General features: G+C 37.7%; 1 protein-coding gene across 10 annotated transcripts in view; it reads right to left on the reverse strand.

Annotated features, from left to right (window-relative positions):
* The window catches only part of LOC121371168 (protein numb-like), a 96,614-nt gene that overhangs the window by 49,698 nt on the left and 30,973 nt on the right, over positions 1-15,943 (reverse strand). Inside the window, exon 1 of one of the 10 annotated variants that reach the window (XM_041496859.1) lies at positions 2,456-2,762. The exons of the other annotated variants lie outside the window; for them this stretch is intronic. The gene's annotated coding sequence lies outside the window, so the exon portion shown is untranslated. Of the gene's footprint in view, positions 1-2,455; positions 2,763-15,943 lie in introns of those variants that run through there. 10 annotated transcript variants of the gene reach the window in all.

A 15,943-nucleotide genomic window follows, 5' to 3' on the forward strand; every position in this document is an offset into this window, starting at 1 on the left:
TCTATATCCTGAAATACATTCTGTATAATGTAATATATGTTATTTGTACACATAATCAACAGGGAACATTCTAGATGAGCTATTAAGGGCTTGGCCTTGACAACTACCGAGACAGGCCATAAAACTGACTTCATTTGCTACAGCAGTCAATTCTGTTGAGCAACCAACTCTCTTTCAGAGTCTGTCTTGCTTTTCTCCTTAGTCATCTAATAACATGTAGTAGAAACTAACTAAGTAACATACAGTAATTATGAGTTAAGAAAATAAGAAGAAAACAATGCACCATATAAAGGATTTGAAATAGTGGCCAGCAAAAAGCAGTCAATTTTTTTTCACATCAAGCAGGTGAAATAGAAATTCACCTGCTCAAATCACCAAAACAATTGCAGGTCATTTCAAGAAAGAGATGTTTGTACGATTATCTCATCTGCTATTGAGCTCGGAATTCTGTTGTATTTTAGTTCCATATGCTAAGAGGTCATAATTTATCGCACATTATATACCAAACTCTCATCTCACCCTGTGTTATCCTTTTTCCCCCCAAAAGCAATCGTTTTTTCATAGCAGGACATATCTCTTTTAACTAGCTCTCTCTTAAAAATAACAGGCCATATTTTCTTTCCTATTTCGAGCCCTGCATATAAGCTTCTATCAAAAAGCAATTTTTCCACGTCACAATGATACTACAGCCTGATATACCAGTTGTGAGTTCAATGGGGGAAAAAAACACTGGATCCACCATAGTCACGTTTATGCACATGATGTATATACCTTTTCATACCATGGGTGTTTCATACATATTACATGATTGACAAATATGTATGTTATCAATGGACAGGAATGAGAGCAAATTCATATTACCATAATTTTTCAGGAGCTTGAATATGATTACTGTTAATTAGTGCATTTAATTCATGGTTCAAGTATATATCTAGCCAACTGGTTCAACTGGTTTAAATTGATTAATTACCAACTGATGCCAAGAAAAGTTTCAAACCAATAATAAATAAACATAAAACACAGAATCTAAAACTATTCCCAATAATACTGATGCATGTGTAAAATCATAATAATATTCAAAAACAAGTAACATTCCAAAAGCAATCTGCATTGTATTGAGCATTTTATTGTTCTCATAATCAATGTATTGTTATTAAAACAATTTGATTTACATTGTGAAAAGAAACAAATGCCTTTATTCAAAGAAATATGTTCTATTGAATGCTGACTCAGTGTTCTGAAGCTGGTGACAGAATGGTACGTCAATAGCAATGACGGCATAGGGAAAATCAATATGGCTACAAGTTCCGATTACAGTAAGAACATCCTGCCAAATAATATACACTTAAATAATCCAGCCACCTGCATCTAAAAGCTTTCTAGGAAAACACAGTTATATTCAAAACCCAATTTTATCCTATTTTTACTATATCTGTTCAAGCTTTGCTCAGTTACCCCATACACATACCTTCAAAAAACACTATATACCCTTATGAATACTTAGAAAACCTGCCCCTAATCCCCTAGGAGCCAAGTAGCATGCTTATATGGAGCCTGTCATTGGGTCCCTAGCTACAGTAACCAAATATATAATAGCTACAGGTCAAGTCCAGATTCTAAAATCCATCAAAGTTTAAAGACTTTCAACAAAATATTTTGTATTTATATGTGCAAGACTTAATTAAAATCTTTAGTACAAGGGCTATTTGAACATTCAAGTGCACCTACAACAGCAGCTCTCGTTATATTTTAAAAGTTGTTTCATACATTTAGTGCTGGTATTATACTTGTAACTAAATGATGTACTGTAGGTTCTTTTGTACATGTCAAAACAACCTTACTTGTGCATATAAAGCTTAAAAATACACTTCCTCATATTTACAATCCACTGTTCATTCGTCTACACTAACATAAAATTGCAAGCAAATATGAAATTGTTGGTTTTGCAAATTTGAAATTATTAGCTAAACAAACCATATTTTATATGGTACATATGTACTGTATCTGAAATCATGAACCATCCTTTGACAAATAAACAAGCCAGAACCAGGTGTAACAATATTAACAGGAACATACATGTACACATATTATACAGATGTACCTCGACCACATATACATATATATATATGTGTCTGTGGTCATGGTACATCTGTACTGTAGGCCACATGTTGGTTAAACTATGTGACCATACCACTCTTCGTAGTCATGAATATACATAGAATTTTTTCATCATGTTTATGTATTATACATAAAACTTAAAGCCCTTGTTTGATAGCAAGGGATACACATAGCACAGAGATAAATTTATATGATGACTGGTATAAAATGGATCCATGGATCAAACATACATTGTACCTGTAGGTAAGAAATCAAGAGAACACATGTACAAATATGTTCAACCAGTTCCACAACTATCTACATATATACTCAAGTAAACTGAATATGAATGAAATACCTGATCTAAGCCAATGGTATTTGGCTCTATAAAACCCAACAATTTTTCTGTGCCAAGCAAAACTCAATTATAAACATGGCTTCTTTCATGAAAGGGAATTGACCGACCAACTAGCAATTATGAATGGCATTAGTCTGTGGTATGTTAATCCGTCCCTCAACAAAAGGAGCACACTGGAACAGAGAGGGCTACAATTCACTGCTTCTGGTAAATTCCTGGATTATTTTCACTCCACTGAATCACGATCAACGTCTTGACCATAAACAAATGTCTGTCTGTCTCCGTAATGCTCAGCTCTTACTGCAGACTGTCGCAGCAAACAACATGCGCCAGCCACACACTGCTTGATCAATAAACATCAATAAATTCCTGAATGATTTCATCACAGCATGTACACACGAACACTCCCAGAATAGTCTTGCTACACCAATACAATATGTACTTCAGGAGTCTTAGGTGTGTTCCTGGGTATGAGTAGGTAAAAAAAACATGATAGTATTGATACAGATGAAAAATTCAAGTAATATTAACCTACACTTGTACAAGTACCACTGGCAGTTCTTATGTGAGTTAACACTTTCAATGGCCTACTTTTCTATAATGGTATCCATTTGTTGATGCTGTGCTTTAGTTTGGGGATCACAAGTGCATTTACCAGGTATAAGGTGAGCTTGGTAAGGCCAGTGGTTGAATACAATTGATTACTGGTGTTAACATATTCATACACGCAACATGTTCAAACATATTTACTAGTAGACGCAAATATTGTACAACAGTAATTCATATATATTCAACAAATTAAAATAATGTATCTTTAGTCATAACAAAGGGCATTTTGCAATAAACTTTTGCATATGCAACCGGCTCAAGACATTTTACTATCTTATATAGATGATGTGCTATCAAAGCAATGTTTGTTTAAACACATCACACCATTTTTAATTAACATCTATTTAACATGTAAATGTATCACTCCTCTCCCAAGTGAGAAGTCTAAATTCATTGTTTTGAAGAACAGAGCAATCACTGCCTGGGGACAGGTAGCAAGAAGACATATTTGTCAATATCCCCCATCCACCTTGCGATTCACTACGTATGTCTGAGAGATCACTACACAATTTTAAAATATTAAACAGTAGTTGTTAAACAATTTTCAACTGACTATATGAATATTGCTAATTAAGATTTTGGAAATAAATGTTTTCAAGTGGTACAAAGTGACTAAAGTAATTTTTATATAAGAATTGTTTGTCATTTTTTGTGAGTTTATAGACGTATAACAGTCACAAATTATATAAAATCATGTGGCGTAGCGAAGCGATTTTATACTAAACTTGTGATTGTTAAACATCGATAAATTCACACAAAAAAGGCAAACAGTTCTTATATAAGTACATGTATATAACACAACTTATTTAGGTAAAAATACATTAAAAAAAAGTGTTTAAAGTCCTTTCCATGACATGTTTTACGTAATTAGGTCGCATTTAACATAATGACGTCATTTTCTTAGAAAATTTGTTTCTAATTTTCATTATTCATACTTACCTAGTACTAGCACAACAACAATGCTATACGACCCTGAGTTATAACCTCCACTGCAGAATTATCTCCCCTTGCCGGATGTATAACCTACACCCGCGCATGGGTAGACCGTATATCCTCGTTATCGATTCAAAGTCCGGAATGACTGAATCAAAAAAGACCTCTCTCGGGGCGGGTGGGAGGTAACGGTTGTTGTTGTGCTAGTACTAGGTAAGTATGAATAATAATGAAAATTAGAAACAAATTTTCTAATAGTCTTATTCAACTTACTGTACTAGCACAACAACAATGCTATAACAGACGTGATATAACACCGTTAAAGCACGAGAATTTAACATTAAAGGGAGGAGGTAACAAAACAAGGAGGACTTACCCATTCAACCAGTAGTGTTCGTCTCAAGTAATGATACAGTGAAAAAGCAACCCACATCATACGAGGTATAAAATGTCAAAGTGACTTTTAAATTGAGGAACTACAACCCCAATTAAAAGTAAACCAACTTAACAAGGTGAGGAAACCCGCACACCAAGTAATGGTAAAAGACACTCGACTGCCCCAGATAGTCAACCATCCACCCCCCACTCTCCAAACAGGAGGTGGAAAACTATCTCCCAGAAAGACTGCCGCTAGCGACCGGTAGAAATAAGGGTCGCCCCCTACTCTTGGCCCTGTGCACCGAAATGAGTTGCTGCCCTGCAATGACTGACTGAATCCGCCGAGTTCCGTCTGGACCAACAGCCATATCACAGAAATAAAACCGGTCAAACGTGTGTCGACCTTTCCAAAATCCCGCACTCATGACCTTGAAAATGTCCAAAGAATCATGGAAATTAAGGGAAGCAGAAATCGCCCGAATCTCATGAGGTCGAACGGAGAAATTCCGCAGAACATGATCAACCGCCTTCTCATATGCCAGTTTGATGGTTGCAGCAATCCATCTCGACAAAGCATTCTTCGTAATGTCTCCTGGTTGGCGTGTGAAAGAGATAAACAGTCTCTTAGTGTTTTGCCGGAGATTTCTAGTACGCTCCAAATAGAATTTCAAAGCCCGCACCGGACAAAGAAGTCTATCAGAATTATCCGCAGAAAGCGTACGAGATAAACACTGAATAATGGCCGGAGGAAACTCTTCCCCTGGCACCTGGTTCTTAGCCACGAAAACAGGATCAGTACTGTAATGTAACTGACCCGTCCATATTGTAATCCACCAAATCATGCAAAAAAGCATGAATCTCACTAATATGACGGCAAGCCGCTAGTGAGACCAGAAAGAAAGTTTTCCACGTCAAATGACGAAGACTGGCGAATTTCAAAGGCTCGTAGGGCTTGCCTTTGAGTGCATGCAGAACCAGAAAAACATTCCATTTAGGCAAAATGGAAGGCTTCTCAACCGTGTTTTGCAACGACTTAAGCAAGTCATGCAACACGAGATTCGTTGAGAAATCTTGACGTCCACACTGCCTCAGAGTAGTGAAAATGGACGACCGGTGACTTCTCACTGTTTGAACCTTCAACTGTCTTTCTTGGACAAGAGCCAGAAAGTACTCAGCTAAATCATTAACAGTAGGCGACAAGGGATCAACGTCCCTCTCAGTCGCCCAACGAACCCAAGCGCGCCAGTGACACTGGTAGACCCTCTCTGTTAGCTGGCGCTTCGACGAGGAGACGAGCTCAGCAACCCGTTTAGAAAAGCCTCGGTTTCGGAGGGAAACCCCGACAACCGCCATGCGTGAAGTTGGAAAACCTCCGGCTTCGGATGCCACTCTGTCCGACGCAGTCTCTGACTGAGCAGATCGGGTATCAACGGCAACCGCACCGGCTCCTGCACTAAAAGTGACAGGAGCGGAGGAAACCAGGCTTGAGCTGCCCAACTCGGGGCTACGAGCATGACACGACAAGGTTGCTGTCTGATCTTTGCCAGAACCTTGCCAAGCAGAACCGGAGGGGGAAAGGCGTAAAAATCCAGTCCCGTCCAGTCCATGCTCAACGCATCGTACTCCAGTGCCAGTGGGTCTGGTACCGGCGATACAAACACTGGCAACTGACTGTTCAGGCGAGTGGCAAACATATCGAGTTGAGGACTCCCCCACAACTGAAGAACTCGATAAGCCACCGTCCGGTGCAACATCCACTCCGTCTGAACCGGGGAACGACGACTCAAAGCATCCGCCAAGACGTTCACGGACGAAGGAATGTGTTTGGCCGATAACACCACTCCCCAATCGTCGGACCATTCCAGAATCTCCAAAGCCGCAAGACTCAATGACTGGGATTTGGTGCCTCCCCACCGATTGAGGTACGCAACAACCGACGTGTTGTCCGACCTCAACAAAATCCAACGATGTCGAATAACAGTCCTGAAATGGAGACAAGCACGACGCACTGCTTCCATCTCCAACAGGTTGATGTGACGACTCCTCTCTGAAGGAGTCCACACCCCTGACAGATGTTGATCCAAAAGGTGTGCACCTAACCCCTCGAGGGAAACATCGGTAAACAGGACCAACTCTGGAGAAAGTGGGTGTAAAGGAACGGCCTGGGACATACACTTGTCCACTAGACACTCTTGGATCGGAAGAATGAACCAAGGCCCCAATGGTATCACCAAATCCCAGCTGAGACCATCCCACACTCGGGACAAATGCCATTGAAGCGGTCTCTTGAACCGTCTGAACTGCACATTCAGCGCCGCCAGCGATTCGAGATGGCCTATCAACACATGGAGAGTGCGCACCGACACACTTTGCTCCACCAGAAGTCGCGAATCCGTCAGAAGAACGGACGCCTCCACAAGGTTGAAAACCACCCCGAGATAAGTGAAAACCTGCGTTGGCGACCCGAAACCATCAGACCCTGAACGAAAGGTTCCGCCCACGCAGTCGAGGGATAACGTCTGGAACCTCTACCCCGATCTGACAGGTCCGGATTGACCATCAGTGTAGACACAGGCGCACCCAAGAAAGCTGCAGTTTCCCCGATCCCTGCCGAAACAGACAACGGGACTGGTGGTGTCGGTTGAACCGGACCGTCAGGAAATTCGTACACATACGAATCCTGCGCCAAATTCTGAACCCAATGTACCACGTGTGGATTAGCCAACCCAGTTGACGTAGCCACATGCAAACGATCTAAAAGTTGATGACGCTGTACAGGCGCCCCAACAACAGGACGCCTACTGGCGTTGCACCCGAAACAACGCCACCCGGCTCCGTGACCGAGACAACGTTGTAAGACTTCGCGATTTCGCCAAGTGGCTCGATCACCGAAACGGCTCCCTCGGACGCCACGACCAACCCTGCACCAGAAATCTGGTGAGCCAAACGGCGCCGCAAAGCGGACTTCATTCTAGAGCTAATCGACCCCTCCACAGAAGGACCGATAACCCTGCCCCCATCAGCAAGATGGGAGTCGGAACTGAGAGACAGTCGTTCCTGCCACGACTGCACTCCCTCCGACGGATGCCCCTGTTACAACCGTAACCGGCGCCGCCTCCACCGACGGAGGCAAAAGCAAATCCCCAGGTCGAACGGAGCCCGACCTGGAAGAAACCTTCCCTGCTTCAGCCGAAACAGGGAGCAACGGCGCTTCGGGTTTATTGGTATCACCATGAAGATCGCGAACAGACGAGGAGGCGTCCTTGCGCCTACCACTTGTCCGCGAGCTCTTTGAACTGGACACCGACTTGCCGACCGCCGGCAAATCGGTATGGAGCACGACCCCGGAGGTTGCCACTGTGCTCCGCCCGTCCCGTTCACGTCTAATCATCCTCTTTCGCTCGGCGTCTTTTGACAGCTTCTTAGCCTTCCCCCACGTGGAGGGGGACCAATTTACACAGATATGACACTGGCGTTCAAAACAACAAGAATGACATGCCCGACATAACAAATGCTGATCAAACTGGGGCAGTCGTTTAAGACAACCCCCCTCGGCACACACAACCAACCGGTTGGAGCCCGAGGAAGCCGTGTCAGACATTAACCCCCTGTGTAAATTACCCAAAAGACCTCGTATGACAGAGTAAAATAAAATTACAAATTAATACAAATCTGACAATTTTACAAAAATGTTACTACAGAACTCGAACACGACTGCAATGGAGGACTGCAGAATCAAAAAACGAGGATATACGGTCTACCCATGCGCGGGTGTAGGTTATACATCCAGCAAGGGGAGATAATTCTGCAGTGGAGGTTATAACTCAGGGTCGTATAGCATTGTTGTTGTGCTAGTACGGTAAGTTGAATAAGACTATTATGTTTATCGTATAATGGCGGTAAGTTCATAATTACATAAGATTGAACAAAATGTTTTAATTATGGATTCTGCAATGGAATAATTAGTTTAAATAGTTAAACGCTATTTAGAATACTTTTGTTACATACAGGTATATACTGCAGATATGTTTCATTATTGAAACTGAGGAATAAGATTATTACCGACATGTTTAACTTTAATTCTTTGGAAAGACAACTCTTCAGGTCATGTCTGCATATAAATCCAGCTGGTGAACATTATTGGTGTAGGTGAGCCCTACCTTCAATGAGGTTGCCATCACTGTGGCATACAGCTAATCTATAGGTCTATGGAACCCTGATATGTAGTTTGAAATATATATATATATATGTAATATAATTTTTAGGGGTTTTCCACATCACTATAATGCACATATTTATTCATAAAATGTCCTGTCACAATCTAAGTCTGAAAGAATAACTGTGTCTATGTATCCATGACCATGCAGTTTCTTTACAGAATTGTTAAACACATGTGTATTGTGCATGGTCAGTGTTCTGTTTCAAAGGACATTGTGTGTATCCATTGTGTGTTGGATACAGTATGAAAGATACTACCTGTCTGACATACAAGTTCAGCAGGTCACATGGTCAATGGTTGGTGACAGAACTGTCATACAATTAAATCAAAGCACAAATTGGTGACCTATTTTCTTTGATATCTAACTACAATAAGTGTGTATCTCTTGTTTATAATGGTATTTTCATTTTTGAAAGGAAAGGAATGTTTGTTTCTCGACACACCAGCTTATTTTATAGGTGTGTGTGTGTGCATGCATGTGTAAAATGTGAAAGGAAAAAACTGCACTTCAGCTATTGATACCGATTACTATGCGCTCTCCCAGAGTCAAAATTGCACATAATAATAATAAAATCAACAAAAATACCTCAATTCTCATTGCTGTCCACTTGGACATACATAAAAATGTTTTGTCTACATCTATAGTCCATCCGATCCTCCTATAAAACTGTTTTTTTGTTCATAATTTCAGTTTGGTTTGACGTAAAAAGAAAAGTAAAAGTGTTTTGGAAATTAAAAAAATATATCTACTTTGTGCGTAATTTAGAAATCAATTGGCTCAGAAATAAATACCGTGTAGTAAATTGTAGCATGGAAAAAAAGTGTGATAGTCGGAGATAGTTCAATCCAGAGCTTGAAATACTACTGATGCGATATCAACCAAGCTACATGTATGACCCATATATATGAATATGGTACTATAACACCACCTCCAAAGTATTAACTGAAGAAAGTCGAACATTTCATGGCTCACTTTCTATCTGGAACATTTTTGATATGGAACACATAGTTTCACACAAAACTGTATACTTAGTTTTACAGGTCTCATGTACATATTTCAAGTACAAAGGTTCTTTACAGTGGTGATGGAAAAGTTTAAAGTTTGTTTTGTTTAACAACACCACCAGAGCAAATTGATTTATTCATCATCAGCGGTAATGGATGAAATAAAATTGCATACATTTATTGTCCACAAAATTATTATTTTTGTGGAGAACACTGTCACATTTATTACTAATGGCAGAACTGGTAGTATTAACTGTGCTATCAAAAGTTATCTAGATGCACTTTGGACTTTAACCCGGACAGATGTTATTTGGTATACGAGTTACCAATACATTCACTGATTATTGTCCTCGCTGAGCTCATATTACACCCATATATCCTGGTCATGTAACGTTGTGGTATAATATACTGTGACTTTATAAAATCTGATATGGGTGTACCGGTAGACGTGTACAAAAGTCTAATTGTGTCCTCTGCTGCAGTTGCTGTTGCTTGGACACATTATCACAAATACAGCAAATGCAAACATTTATCTTAGCCAAGAAAAATATCTAGGTTAACACAACAGTGGTTGACAAAATTCCAGTATTGCTACAGCATGCAACTAAAATAAACAAAGATCAGCTATCTAGAAATGTAAGTGTCTGAATTCACCTTTCAGATCCTTATCATTTAACACTTTAAACCCCAATTTGATAGCAAAATACAGGTAGGAACAAATGGCTAATTTTCAAGCTGTATCACAGAAACATCTTCAAACTATTACAATTATGTACAATGATCAAATACATCATGTATATTGGCCAAAAAGAAGGGGGGGGGGAGGGGGGAGGGGTGAAGGAGAGGTTTTACTTCACATCGGCAATATAATAATGATAGTTTTAAAAGCATTTTCAGGGAGCTATTTATTAAGAACATATTTCTAATATCAATAACTATGATCCTAAATATATATTTACTTCTCAACCATACAAGAATTACAAACATCTGTGCCATTCTCATTTGGCAAAGAATACTCTTTAGTGATAGATGTACATGGTACCAGGAAAGTGATAAGCAATCAATTGGATGTAAACTAATGGTGCATATGTATAAAAGTAGCTATATCTGGATTGTCTTTGCTGTACACATGTGTAATGGGTTTTTTAATACAGCAGTACATTAACAAATAATGTCTTAATTTTATGTTAATTTAAGAGAGCTCTGGTCAAAACAATTATCACATTGGAAGGAAAGGGACCTACGAGAATGCACAACTACAATGTATTATTAAGTTTGTGACAGGAAAACCTATAAGGTCAACTGGGAACAAGGGGGGTGGGGTGAGGGGTCAATTCTAAAACCCATAGCACAGTAGGTGACTACTATTTGGAATGTTTCTTTTGTCTTTTTTTTACTTTACCTTGAATTATTTTAATATTGTATATAATTCAAACAATAACAAATTTATAAAATCATGGTTAATTTAGCAATCATCGCTAACAAAACGTTGTCAGGTTTTTTTTAAAACTTATTTCAGCTACATCATAGGTTTCAGTTGGTCCTCTTAATACAAGTTCTTATACACCCATTGGTGAGAATATCATTTGTTATTTTTGTTAACACATATACATATGACTGGCTGCTCCTAGGTGATGACCAGGTCACCAATGCCATACCATCCAATGAAATAAAAAGCATGTCGAATTGATCACTCTATGACGTACACGTTAACTTGAAATTGACTTGTCTGTGACACACAAGTTAACTATAAGCGCTAGTGCCATACATAGATTTTAGTTGGGAAATGTGTTTAAATTATTTTAAAATTGTTTTCTGAAGTTATGTAACAAATAGACTGCTAGAAATGGAATACTCGTTGTAAGATAAATGGTTATCTAACTAACAGCCGCTCATGTAGTATTCTCTATATCTCAGAAAGGTGTTTTCTCCATCCTGTATTTTACACAGGTCTACACAATCATGTATATTCAATGTAGGTTACTGACCAAGGCAACATCACCTCCCATTATTCTGCCCATCCAATTATTTTCCATCTCATGGGCGATCACAAATAACTGTCGACTGCTTTGTTACAGTGGTATGCCTGTGAATAATACGCGCCAAAACTAAACAATACCTGTAAATGCATGTACATGTGTATACATCCATTAGATAAACAATATATATGGAGTTGTCAAATCTGCTGTTAAAAGCAAACATTTTATTCAACAGTGAACCAGTCACCTGTCTTAAAAAAGGTCACCTTACAGATTCTCTAGGTTGAAAAATTAACAATAAAATTATGGTGGTTAGTAGGCCTAGTTAAAAACCAGTTCACCACACTGTTGTTAAATTTAAGTGGCCTTCAAATTACCCAGGGATTGCATCAAAGTCGAGGCGATACATGTTGTGCCCCAAACAATCATGGCCAAATTAACTACAAACATGCTGACAACAAAACATTTCAACTCAAAACTACTAAAATGGTAAATTTAATTAGATTAAAATAACTTGAAATGCATTTGTGAATACTGATAAGTCTCCAGCAGCTGTTAATGACAGTACAAAACTAAAACGACCTTCCTGTAATCAGGAAAGACAAAGGTCCTCATTAATTGTGCCCAAATTATTGAGATCTAAAGCCCTGTCACCATGTTTCCCAATGTACTACATGTATACACTGCACACTGAGATGGTAATTTAATAAAACAAAATTGTAAAATTGATGCCAGCCCTTCAGACTATCTAGGATGTAAAATTTGTAGTCATGGATTGTTAATTTCAAAAATTAGATTCTTGTTTTTAAAAGAATATTACTTGCAATTATTGCCTGCCATCGCCTATGTTTTATATTCGCCTTTCTATCAAGACTAATTACTTATTTCCAAATAATTTAAAAATTCTAACCCAGGTTTTAAAAGGGTACATATTAGAATATCGTAGCCAATACACTTTGTGTATCACAATCTGGTATTAATAGATTCCGTAACAGATTCCTACAAACACAAAACATTGAAATCAACCCCATTCAGGTTGCCCTAGATCCACAACATGTATCCAGCAAATCATTGGTTCATCAGGACCTAGATTGTAGGAAGTCAAACAGCCAATCAAATTAGCACACTTATACAGGGGTGCTGGTGTTTGCATTACTGGACAGGCCATTAGGAACTGCTGCAATATAGCCCATATATATATGTGTGTGATTCCATGTTTGATTGATAAGGCGTGCGCTAAAATGTGCACATAAAACCCTGTGACCTGACCTTTGATCGATACACTGCAGCCATGAGCTGACACCAACTATAAAAACTGGATAAATAAATTGTTTTACATGAGAATGATCACGTTATGTTATTGAATGAGTTCAGTGACTCTTTGTTGATATAGCAAAACATAGTCATGTTTGGAGACGGGTAAATAACACAATGCCAATGACAAATTTTCACTCACATGCCAAGACAACAGTCCACTTAGTTAAAATAACAGTCATCACTAATAGCAAAAATGTAAACAATACTAACTACCTGTTGCCTGAGTTTATTTTGAAATCTGGTCACTGGCATTAATGGTTGTTCAAACAATGTTTTGTCAGTGATTAACTTCATGAATATTACTGAGCTTTCCCTTACAATAGACTGATCTCTGCAGTTCACTAGAGCAATAGGGACACACATCATTTGGTACAAAAACAAGTGTACTTTCCAGAGTTATCCTCCTTATATGTATTAATATGGCGGCAAAACATGTGATTAACCGATGATACATGTACTTTCAGTTTTATAGTAGTGATCTGTTGTCGGTGTTTATAAATAAAGTTGTTGTCTTTGCACAAAACCATGCTGTACAGTGCCATACAGTAACAGTCAAACAGCTTTCACTCTCTACTAAGGGAATATTTTGTTTTGATGCTATGTAGTTTGATTGGAATATTATTGTGATGTACAAAACGTGAAAAATTAAGTTTGTAAAATAATTTTCTTTTGTTCAGATATTGTACATTATTGTTCTCATGTGCTGAAAATAAGAAATACTTAAATATTTATACTTTGTTTTTCATGGGTCGACTTATAAACGCGTCAATAAAAAAAATAAGTTTTCAGGGCTTGAAATTAGGGACTCGACTTATAGCCGAGATCGACTTACAGGCGAAGATATACGGTACCTAACAGCAAACTATCAGTATCAGTGTATCACTATCGATCCTGCCACTATGACATCGGTCATCACTAAATCATGATCTTTCCCCATAATTGAGATTGTCAAACTATGTGTATATGGACATCAAGAGCTCCTATCAATGCTAGATGAACAATACCTACATGTATGGATGCAAGTAAAATGGGACAGAAGACCTCAATGTTTAAGTTATCATTGGACACTTGATTAGGAGCATGTCATGCTAATCAACAAATCTTATTTATTACACTGACGGATACATTCAATCTGAATTAAATGCACCCTTGTTGACTTGTTTGATTGTTTTTAACCCCAATTTCCCTTTGGGAAATAACTGTCAAGTACCCTCTTTTGTCACTTTTATCATTGTTAGTACTATAGATCCACCCACTACCAACATTAAACTTCTTTGATTATTTTTCTCATTTCTGGATACCCTTACTTTTTAAAAAATAGTATATATTGTACTGGTACATGTAATAAATTACTGTTAACAATTTGTATTCACACATTTATAAACATTTCAAATAAAAATGTTCCATTTATGTGGCTTGCATAAATGGAATATTTTTACAGCAACTGAGGAATGTAACAGTATGTAAATGTTATGTGAACAGGTGAACATATACATAGGACTCACCCTGTCCATTGACAAATTAGCCAATTACTAATCTTTATACAAAGCGGCTATAACATTTGGGTTAACAACATTTTGTTCAAATTAACCACTTTTTTAACAATTTTCAAGAAAATTATCTAAATATATGAAATTTGGCTGAAACAAAATTGGCTCCAGTATGAGCCCTGACGCCATATAGCCGTATATAAAATTTGTTAGCATCATTAGATAAAACATTTCCTTTCCAGTATGAGCCGTGTATACATCTAATATAGTTTAAATTCAAGTTTTATACACTTAATGCAGTCAAACAGTGCACAGCTATACTACATGATGTACATTATTATGTACATTTAAATGACACTTCAAGCAGCCACTTGGAAAACATATCTCGAGGCAACACATAACTTAACAATTACTGTGCAAGCTTGTTTCACATAAAAACTCGAGAAGATGTATGTACGTATAATATATACATATATAATTCGTTTGTGGCTATTTCTCAGTACAGGGTTGAAAATTCACCATATACATGTACATATATATTTCTACATATATTTGGTTTAAACAATATTTATTTTGTCAAAAATATTTTGAGATTGGTTAACAGGATGACCGTTTAGCCTTATTAAGACCCCTCTCTACATTTTACATGCGGATACATGTTAAAATACAATAGACTTACATAGGCAAACAAAGAGGAAGAAAAAGAAAATGGGTCGAAAAAGAGTGGTGGAATAGCGAGTAGAAAACTGCAGAACCTTTACGTTGGATTATTAATAATAGAATCTTTATTTATAGAAGGTAACTCAGTTAGTTCTAGACTATTCTCCCCTGAGGCCTTGGGTGATGTCTAGCATAAAATTAATATATTAATCCATATATTTAAACATGCAGGGCTAGCTCTGGCACTCGCCAAATTCGCTAATTATGAATTTTGAAAGCAATTGGTGAATTTTGTTTTAATTTGGCGAAAAAATTCATGTAATAATTGACATTTTTAACGAAAATAACTGTTGATTTCTGCAATTTTTAAAGTTTAATAGACAATTTTGCTAAATATTTTTCTTACCCAGAGCTATAGCCCTGTTAAATCTTAAAATACATGCATGTATACAGTGCTTTACTGTATTGAGGAAACGGCTGTTTTAACTGGCAATTCTTTGTTAATTTACAGGTAGTACAAATGACTTGTATTATTAAATAACCAATAAAATGTACAATACAAACATGTATAAATATACAGACCTACATATACAGGTATAATGTACATAATATAGGACTAAATTATTTAAAATCTATTCCACAGCTTGAAGTATAACATGTAATTTTAACTAATATATATTCTGTATGAGTGTTACATAATATATGAGTAAAAAAAAGTTAGTGTGTTAAAAGTGAAAAGATTATCATCATTCCAATGTTTTTGTCATCCTAATTAAAAACAACACTTACTCTGTAATAGTTGAACAGCATACTGACAGACATTGTCAATCTTTGTTCATGACTAACACTTCAACCACAGAACCAATAATAAAATAACAATTACAATAGGTATCCGCCA

The sequence above is a fragment of the Gigantopelta aegis genome, chromosome 4 (assembly GCF_016097555.1).
Source record: "Gigantopelta aegis isolate Gae_Host chromosome 4, Gae_host_genome, whole genome shotgun sequence".
Taxonomy (NCBI): Eukaryota; Metazoa; Mollusca; class Gastropoda; order Neomphalida; family Peltospiridae; genus Gigantopelta; species Gigantopelta aegis.